At 42.1% G+C, this 10,609-nt stretch overlaps 1 protein-coding gene across 2 annotated transcripts in view; it reads right to left on the reverse strand.

Moving 5' to 3' along the window:
* Window positions 1-10,609, reverse strand: part of SMAP1 (small ArfGAP 1) — a 93,694-nt gene that overhangs the window by 82,662 nt on the left and 423 nt on the right. The window lies entirely within an intron of this gene.

The raw sequence follows: 10,609 nt of genomic DNA on the forward strand, positions 1-10,609 counted from the left end.
TTGATTGCCTCTTGGTCCTATCACTGGGTATCACAGACAAGTCTGCCTTCACCATCTTCGCTCTCTCGTCACCAGGTAATTGTACACATTGGTAAGATCTCCCCAGTACCCTTCTCTAGGCTAAACAATCCCAGCTCTCTCAGTCTCTCCTCGCATGTCAGGCACACTAACCTCCTCCTCTTGCTGTCACTTTGCTGGACTTGCTCCAGCCTGTCCATGTTTCTTTGTAATGTGGAGCCCAGAACTGGACACAGCACTACAGATACAGTCTCACCAGTGGTGAGGAAAGGAGAAGGATGACCTCCCTCCAGCCACTGACAATGCTTTGTCTGAAATTCTGTCCAATATGTTGTTGGCCTTCTTTGTGACAAAGATGTATTACTGGCTAATGGCCAATTTCTGACCCACAGGACCTCCAGCATCTCTTCTGCATCCCCAGCACCTCCTCCCTAGCAGTCAAGCTTTGGGTTTCTCTTTGTGGAACTTCATGCAGTTCCTGTTGGTCCATTTCTTCAGCCTGTCCATTTTTTTTTTGCCCTGAGTAGCAGCATATCCATCTGGTTCAACCACCATTCCTCCCAGTTTTACATCATATCAAGCTTGCCAACACTGCAGTTTGTCCTATCGCACGGGTCATTGAAGATGTCGAACAGTGCTGGCCTCAGTATCAACCCCTGCAGTACAAAACATTGGCTGCCAGCTCAACTTTAGGCTGCTGATCACAACTCCGAGCCTGGCATTTCAGCCATTTTCAGTCCACCTCACCATCTCTTTATCCAGACTGCGCTTCATCAGGTTATCAATGAGGAAGTTACATGACAGTTTCAAAAGCCTCACTGAGGTCAAGACAAAAAAAAATCCAGTCATCTGTTTTGGTCACTGTAGAAGGCTATCAGGCTGGTTAGGCACAATATCATCTTCATTAATCCACATTGACTATTCCTCATCGCTTTTTTCTTCATATGTTTGCAGAATTATTTGCTCTGTCACCTCCCCAGGAACTGAGGCAAAGTTGACTGGCCTTTGATCCCCTAGATGTTCCTTCTAGTCATTTTCAAGAGACAGGAATGACATTTGCTTTCTTCCAACCCTCAAGACCCTCCCTTAGTCACCATGACCTTACGGTTATTAAGAGTCATCTCAAAATGCCATTAGCCAGCTCTGTCCACATTCACAGGTACATCCCATTAGGGCCCATGGACTCCTGTACATCCAGCTTCTATAAGCACTCCAAAACCTGATACTCCTCTGCTACTGAGAAGAAGCCTTCCTTGCCTGGAATTAATGAATGCAAGTCTTAGTAGTAAAGACCAAAGGGAAGAAGGCATTGAATGTCTCAGACTGTTCTACATCCCTTATGACCAGGTCCTCTATTGCATTCTGCAGCAGGCCCACGTTATCTCCACTCTTCTTTTTGCTGCTAATTATCTGTAAAAGCCCTTCTTGCTGCCATTGGTATATACTTTGTCAGATTTGACTCCACGTGCACATCGTTCTTCCTACCTAGAAACATCCCCTGTGTGCTTGGACAGTGTCCCCATGTTCCTCCCAGGCCAGCTGTCTCTGCATCCACCTCTTTCTTACATGCTTCCTTTTTATGTCTGAGTTTTGTCAGGAGCACCTTGTTCATTTCGGCAGGATCTCTGTTGCCTTTATGCAATTTCCTATTCATGAGGATGTCCCACACTAGAGCTTAAAGAAGTTGTCAACCAGCTCTCCTAGAGCTCTCTGTTCTTCAGAACCACCTCCCAAATGATTCCTACAAGCAGATCCCCCAAACAGAATTAAAAAAAAAAAAAAAATCTCCTGAAGGTCATAGTTGTGATCCTATTCTTTGCTTTGTCCTCTCCTCTTAACATCCTGATCTCTTCCATCTCACAGTCACTGCAGCCAAGACTATTCCTAACCTTTATATCCTCAATCTGTCCTCCCTTGTTTGCAACAGATCCATCTCAGCCTCTTCCTTCTTACTTACACACCAACTCATGCCAGAAGCCTCCTAGATTATTTGTTCCTTGCTGTGCTGTCCAGCAAATATCAGGGTGGTTCCAAGTCCAGCATTAGCACCAAGGCCTGTGAATGTTAGGCCTGAGTTGTCTGAGGAAAGCCTCATTACTACTTCTTTCCAGATCATGTGGTCTGAAGTAGACACCCACAGCATCACTCATAAGGGTTTGTCCTCTAATCCTGACCCATGAGCTCCCAGCTTGTCCGCTACCCATCTCTAGGCAAAGCTGCAGGCAGCCCCACCGCTTTCACAAAAAATGGCAGCTCCTCCTTATCACCATCCCAGCCTGTCTTTCCTAAAGCACCTCACCTTCCCATTGCAGTCCATCCATTGCAGTTGTGTAAGCTATGCCCTGCTGTGATGCCAATAAAATCATAGCTCAGTCTTACTTCATTCTTACTCTTGCATAATACCTGAAAACACTTTGCTGTTGACAGTACAGTGAAGATGGATTCAACTAGTCATGAGTTCAACAGCGCTACTCTTCAAGAACCTCAAAAATAGAATGAGTTATCACTAAACCATTTTACCTGTTCACAAGGCAAAGTCAAGTCTCAGGGAATCCAGTAGTGGCCATAAGAGAACAATACAAAGCATCTGAGTTCATAATGTAAAGCTGAATCATGCTCAAACTAACCTTAGTGAACCAGCCTAGGACAATGTGGCATCTGAGCTAAATTAACTGCTGACTACTCCCTGAGTAATGGCTAATAACTGACTCTGTAATCCATGCTTCCCAGAGGATTTAAAAGGGACCCACCCCTCCAGGAAAAGGTACCACCCTAAAAGTCTACTTATCACATACATAATTGCTTCCTCTGTATTGTTGATAAGGACTTCTTAAGGTTGCAGCACAGTTGGTCTTTCTTTGACAGCATTCGGACCAAAGAGGGCAGATTCAAAAGACAGCATGAGTTTCAGTTCTACAAAAACAGATTTGGGAACAAAGCAAAGATCAACAGCTGGTATCAATAGCATCCTGCATTGGTATAATTTCCATGTCACTAAAGAGTGGCAGAACCACAGTTTAGGTACCACTTGGAGTGACACGCCAGTAGTCTACGACCAAAAGAACTAGGGTGTTCTGCACTTCAAAAGGCAGGAACTTGGTCTCATCAATACTAATAATCACTTTTCAGGAAGTATTCCACCTTCATGGTCCACACAAAGGAAACTGCTTAGATTGGCAAGGCCTATACTTCCGAAGGCAGGGCAGCAAACTAAGGACATAAGGATTTCTGTATATTATACCTCAGAGAACCTAAAAAGTTACAGCACAATAAAAAAAAAATCCAAGGTCCCACAAATACTTTGTTTTAGTAGTCACAGAAACAGTTAGGTTGAAAAGGACCTCCAGAGGTCATCTGGCCTAGCCTCCTGTCAAAGCAATGCTAACGTCAAAGCTACATCATGCCACTTTGGCTCTCTCCCAATCAAGTTTGGTTAAGTCCTAAAGAATGAAGATTGCACCCACAAATACCATTTTAAGGGCTTTGCTAAAAAGCCTTCAGGCTGTGTACACAATTTCAACAGCAGGAACATGTACTTGCTAACAACATGGTTCTATTACAAGCTAAACACATTTTCTGTGACTTATTTGAGAATATTTTTCTGCACTATAAGAGTCAGGAGATGGAAACAAATCAGTTTCTTACACAGGCAGAAAAAACACCATGAGAGTCACCCAATACTGCAACACCTCACCCACTTACAAGTTTTAAGCTAAAGCTGCCATGCTCCTCACAACAAGAGAGGTGTCTTCTGAAGACCTCTTTTCTTGGGTGAGACAATTAACTGCAGCTCCCAGGGCTGCAACAGTAACTAATTCCTAAAAAAAGTTCCAGTCTCATGCAACCAGTGTCAGTATTAGGTAAAAGGATATAGAATGCAAACAGAGCAATGAGGTAGTTTCATTTAGTAGCAGGGAATCAGGAAAAAAGTCCTGGCGGTAATACTGTAAGGAGAGAACCAAGGAAGTTTCTAGTCCCTTAAGGTCCTTGAAGTCACTACTTTTCACAAAGCCACCAGGAAAATAACAGTGTAAGTATCAGATGATTGCTAAGATTTCTAGTGATACAGTTCCTTACTATTATTAGAGGTCAAGATACACCATTCCAGTTGCTAAGCTTCAGCAAGACTCACCCTGAATCAAAACAGTTTGCCTTCATAATTCCTTGAAGAAGGATATTGGAAAGCCTCACTGGACAGCTAGAGGCGTCCAGCTGTTTTATCTGTCAATTCATATTCTCCTCTGTTACGCTCATATGATCTTTACCAATCTGATCACACAGCAGCAATACCAACTTTGCAACAGAATCACATAGAAAAGTACCAGCAACTTGAGCCAAGTAACCTGAAGTCACATTTGATATTTGCAGTTATATTCACTGGCACGAGATATCCATAGCGCAGTAATCAGCCACTGATTGGCTACTCCATTTGAACTTCAGCAGCACGCCAGAAGTTGCACCTGAGCTGATGTGTGGAACTGGCCTCCAAGATATTCTAGCTGTGTTCCATTTCCCCTGGTGCCCTACTTCAGCGGTTTTTTCACCTTAGGAGGAAGACAGAGGTGGTCTTCACCTGAGGAGGTACAGCAGCCAGTGACTTGTCCTAGAGCAAGCTAATACTGATGATGAGCTGTCCCAAAGCTTTCTTATGCTCACAGTCAGATGCAAAAGCTGAAGCCTTGCACAAGCTGTAAGAATTATCCATTTGCTTTAGGTTAATTCCTAAGGAAAAAGTATACTAGATTTTGTTTCTCCTCCACTGCTAAGAGACTTTGTGTTTGAGATTGACAAGTTGTTAGGGAAGTTAAATGTTGGTTTACTTGAAACCAAAATGGTAATAACTGGTTCTGTGTGAATTTCAGTACTGCAATCTTACTGTTCAGTCTTTACCCACACTCCTGAGAGCCTGCACCTGCCACTCTTCAGATAGAGACAAGACCAAGTCTTCAGTTACATATAGATACCCAAGGATTGTATAGTACAACTATAAATACTGAAAAATATTTTCATTAATATTATAGTCAAAGTAAATCAATTTTTATCTGGTTGAACAGGCAGCAGTATCAATGTGACTCTTTGTGCTAGGATTCACGTGAGATCATTTAAGCAGGCTTCAAGCGCTACTAGGCATGAAATAAACAAACATATGTATAAAACAGAAAAACCCACACCAACAAACCACACAGAAGACCTCCTCTGATACAGAAATTTATTCACCTTTTCTGAAGGCCCAACACATCTGCAATTGTCTGTACAAAGGTCTGCAAGCTTCCAATTATGTTATTTTAACTTTGTTACAGTTAAAAAAAATTCTAAAGCAGTTGACAACTCAGGTAATTGCCTTTTTGACAGAGAGATGAATTTACAAAGCAGACTTCACTAGTCAATCCATTTGTACTAAAGCCAACCTCCAAATGCGAGCATAACAAACAGAAAAAGTACCTTAGAGAACATTCACATTGGTTTCAGACATACCTCTTTTGTTTAAATGGCATTAGGAACAGCAGTCAGAGTCTTACGGTCCACATTTGCAGAGATGGTCACACTAGACAAATGCTGGTTGATTTCAGTTTACTTCACAGGCCTACTTCCTTGGACGGCTACTCCTTTGATACTGTTCAACATCTTGCCCCCTTTTTTAAGAAGGAGCATCTATCTCCTTTTGTGCTTTATCGCATATCAACTTGCATGTACTTGATTCAGTGTTTAAAATCGGCACCCAAGTAATAACAGCCTTGCTGCCAAGCAATAACACAAGCCTAGGAGACTTCCAGCATGTTATAAGTAGATACTAAGCACATAGAAATAGCGTGTTATAGCCCCTATAGTCAAAGGGTTGCTGACAGAAGATAACCTTTTTTTAATTTTGGTTCCATTTGACATATCTCCAAGAGGTGTTACTGTTTAAAAGATTCAAATATCAGCATTGGAACAACAATAAACATGCATTTAGTTTCCCTCTACAGTGAAAAAAGAAAGTATATGTATATATATAGATATATATCATGTGCTTTACAACAGCTTTCAGCATAGTCTACACACAAGACAGATGGACAGATCTATAACTATTTTTCTCTCCTAGATTGTTTACATTTGTGCTAGGTTTACCTAGTTCCACACACAAAAGGAACACAAAGGAATTTCAGTTGCTTATTTCTTTCAGAAATTCAGGATGACTTAAGTTACTGCCAACATGCCTCACTATATCTTAAAGTATTAGAAAGAGTAGTATAACTACTTCCCCATAGTATAACATTGGGAAGACATCTACTGCCTTCTGGACATGGCTGTTCAGATAGGGATGGAAAGAACAGCCAGCACAGACAAGCTCTGCTCTGTCTAATGTCATCCCAACCTCCCCACTCTTCCAAAAATCTCAGTGATTGCAAAGACAGTTCCAGAACCTTTGATTTTTAGGCTTCTTCCCCAGAGGCATCATCTAGTCTTTCTGGCAGCTGTAAGACTTAGTTGGAAGGTGACATATGGCAACTATGGCATGGCCATACAGCAAGTAGTTTTCAACATGTTTTACCAGTGACAGATTCATAGCAGCTATTTCAACAGTTAAAAGGCGAATACAGAATAAAATGCACTTCCAGAAACTGTTGCCAGAGTCAGCAATCCTAATTATTGCTTATGCTGGCAGATGTGTCCGCAGCTGTATTCTCCAACTTCCAAAAGACTTGCAAAACAAAGCTGTTTAATGTATCTGCATACCTCGGACTTGAATAAGTAAGCCAGAAACCAAAGGAAGGTTTTGTTCTTGATACAAGACCATTATTAATGATAGCAAGACTATTTTGAAGATGACCAACAGGCAGCTTTTTAAATTCTTACATGTGATAATTTAGGAAAAGTGCATGCTTGAAACTTCCTCACAAGCAATGCAGATAGTGGTCAAATACCAAGAGCAAGGAGAGCTAATTCAGTGATTTAGGAGTGAATGAGCAGTAGGACAGCAGCAAGTTCTGATGGTCTTCTTGATGTGAGAAGTAAAAGCCAGCAGAGAAGCCTTAATGATACAAAGGAAGAGTTCAACAGTGGCATTACAGTAGATACAATCAAAGCAATGAGCTTTGCATGAATATGTAAACACAAATACAAACTTTTTAAGGTCACAGGATATTTACAAGATTTTAAGTGATATCTAGCTACCTAAGAACTCCCAAAGGCTCGAGGAATAACAGTTAAAACAGATACACAAGTACAGTCTGCAGGATTTCAACGTCCCTTGGATTAGACCATCTGAACAGAAGCCTTGGATAAATATAATATCTAAGGCTTAAGAGAGACTAACACCTATGGTGAGAGGAAGAAATCAGTGATGAAAGCCTCTTAACTAAAGCTAAGAACCCATGCTGAATTGCCAGCTATCTGAAAGACTACACTGAAAAAAATGGTTCCCAGTATTGCCAGAATAAGACCCATGATACAACCACAACTCAGTTAACAAAACCAGAGTTAATCACAACGATAATGTTACCCAACAGTTAGGTAAACAGGAAGAAAGCAAAAAACAGAACTCAGAGGATCCTATTGAACAGCAGAAAGGAGGATGACAAACAAAGGAGAAAAGCTCATACAAAAGACATAACAGAAGCTGAAGCAGACAGTATTTCAAATTAAGAAAAGAATTTATTACATTAACAAAAGGAAAAGTATGCATTCTGAACTAGGACTGACACCAGAGAAGTCCTAAATATTTTCATAGAATATTTTGGGTTGGAAGGGACCTTCAAAGGTCATCCAGTCCAATCCCCTGCAATGAGCAGGAACATCTTCAATTACATCAAGTTGCTCAGAGCCCCGTCCAGCCTGGCCTGGAACGTTTCCAGGGATGGGGCACCTACCATCTCTCTGAGAAACTTGTTCAGTGTTTTACCACCATCATTGTAAAAAATTTTTTCCTTACGTCTAGTCTGAATATCCCCTCCTTTAGTTTAAAACCCTTATTCCTTGTCCTATCCTACCAGGCCCTACTAAAAAGTCTGTCCCCATCTTTCTTATAGCCCCCTTTTAAGCACTGAAAGGCCGCAATACAGTCTCCCCAGAGCTTTTAATGCATCGTTTCAAGTTCAGGTCCGCAGAACCCTGGATGAAGGGACTCTCTAGTGGAACTGGCAATAGGAGACTCCAGACTAATGCCAATGACCAGAGGTGAAAGGGATGCTGTCAGAGATGCAAGAGGTGGCGCCTGTCACAGGCTTGGGAAAGCCACACAGACAGCTCAGACACCGGTTGGCCAGTAGAGCCCTGTTAAAAACTGCTGCCTCAGACAACGGTTCCAGACACCAGCACGTCATCAGCACCCAACCACCATGGATTAAGTGGGAAACACATTAGGAAAAAATATCCAGCTGCATCTGAAAGAAGTATCCTTCACTTTCCCTCTTCTCATGGTCAACAAGAAGTTTCATCAGACTGATATAACAAGGAAGAGTTCAAGAGTGGCATCACATGCTCATGGTAAGCTTGATTCTCAGCTAAATGATTGATCATGTTTTTTCTTCTGAGCCACATGTTTTCCTGAAGTATACAGAAGTCTAGACTTCAGGGTACAGCAGAGGCACATCAACATTGTTCACACAACTCTGCTTCCTAGAAGTAAACCTCCTAAACTTAAGGAAAGAAATCTACAGTGTCCACATACGACCATTTCTCAGTCAAGTACCTCTAGAACAGCTGAAACTAAAGTTTATCATTCCACACTCTCTCCTCCTCCAACTATAAGAAAACCATACACTCAGCTACAGGAGTACAGGCAAAGGCAGATGGCACTACAAAGCTAATATCATGGGAGATTTAAAATAAGAATTACTTAAAATAAGAATTGCCGGAAGAGGATAAGGCGAGTGCAAATTAAGCTTGAAGGAAAAAAGAGAATAAAAACCACACACAACACACAATTCCCCCAATATTGTACGCTCACATTGCATCACACAGTATTTTCATGTTGGCTTTCCCGGGAGATAAGGTGAAAGCAAGCCATGCATACAGAGAGATGGCAAGCGAGAAGGGGGTTGAGCAAAAGAAAAACCAGAGAAGCCTTTGGAATTGCAGTCAGATTTTAGTAAGGTAGCTAAGAAAAATAATTTACTGGAAAGATAGAAACTGAATTACAGACACTAGCAGAAGACACCTGGTCAGGAGATTAATAGGTTCTCCAAATCCAGAACACAAGAACCCCCAAACTCAAGATACATCAAAGCTTGGACTTATGAAAGAAAGCTTGTGACAGAAGAGAGGTATGAGAGCGTCAAAGGAAAGAACAGTGGATAAAGATACTCAATGACACAAATATAAGGAGGAAGCTGAAAGTGTCAGCACTGCCAAACTGAAGTGACAAAAGTTACCAGGCACTAAGGACCACAGAGATTTACAAACAATACTGTGTCCAGGTGATGGTTAGAAAGAGGGAACTCGGAAGATTGGATCAATATTAGTTGGTGAATTCCAGACTCTGATTGTGAACAAACCAGCTCTGGGGCCTATGCTACAAAACAACATCAGCAAGCAACTCAGAGTAGCATTCAGCATGGAAATCTCAAGGACCAGTAATGCACAAAACATACAAGAATGATTTTTCCAGAAAAACACCAGTTACGGCGACCCTTTTACATAGCAACCAGAAGTCTAGGAGTAAGAAGAGCTGTGCTAGAAAATTATTGAGAAGAGTTACTTGTAAAACACAAGATCTCTTACCTTTAGTGTATTCTATATCATATACTTCTTATGGTTATTATACTGGGAAGTTAAAGTCTTATTTCTGATGTATCAGATGCCAGCATGGTGCAAGGGACTGAACAGTTTACATCCATAATGAAAAGGCAACTTGTGCAGACTGGAAAGGCAAATTGCAAACACAGTGCCACTGCTGGTTGCTCAGGCTTGCTCACCATACTTAACCTCCATCTGAGGTGGAAAAGGGCTCAACAAGGCAATTCTGGAGCTAATCATACACCGCAAACACCTTCCTGTTATTCAGGAAGTCTACTTTAAACGACTTACTGTGCAATCATCTTATTTAGGCGAATATCTTATTGAATTGACTCAATGAAAGATGGATATGCTGCATTTTTCTATTTGAAAGCCACAGAACCCAAGGTAAATACAAAGGCAAACCTATATCTACTTTTGCATAGAATAAAACCGTTAGACTAAAGGCAAGTAAGATTTGACAGCACTATAATCTTTAACATTTCATTCATCATCAAAGCCAGATCTGTTAATACATTAGACACAGACACCTCGACTCCAAAAGCCTGGCATTTACACGACTGAGTCAACACTGAAGGGCATTGTTTGGGACACTCAACATTCAGCTCATCCCACATCCAGCCCCAGGACCCCCCCGAGGCCCAGAGCCCCGGTGGCTCTGAGCGATGCAGCGCAGGGAGACGCGGCACTGGAACTTCAGGGCAGCGCTAGGCCGGCGGCGGCATAAAACCCCAGCTGGGGGCTCCTCACTTCGGGATAACGGGCCTACAGCCGGATGGAGAAGTCGAGACGGGCTCACAACGAAATCACAGGGTATCTGCCCTCCATCGCCGGCTCCCCGCCGGGCCCCGTGTCGGGAGGTGGCCGGCCACCG

The sequence above is a fragment of the Patagioenas fasciata genome, chromosome 3 (assembly GCF_037038585.1).
Source record: "Patagioenas fasciata isolate bPatFas1 chromosome 3, bPatFas1.hap1, whole genome shotgun sequence".
Classification (NCBI taxonomy): Eukaryota; Metazoa; Chordata; class Aves; order Columbiformes; family Columbidae; genus Patagioenas; species Patagioenas fasciata.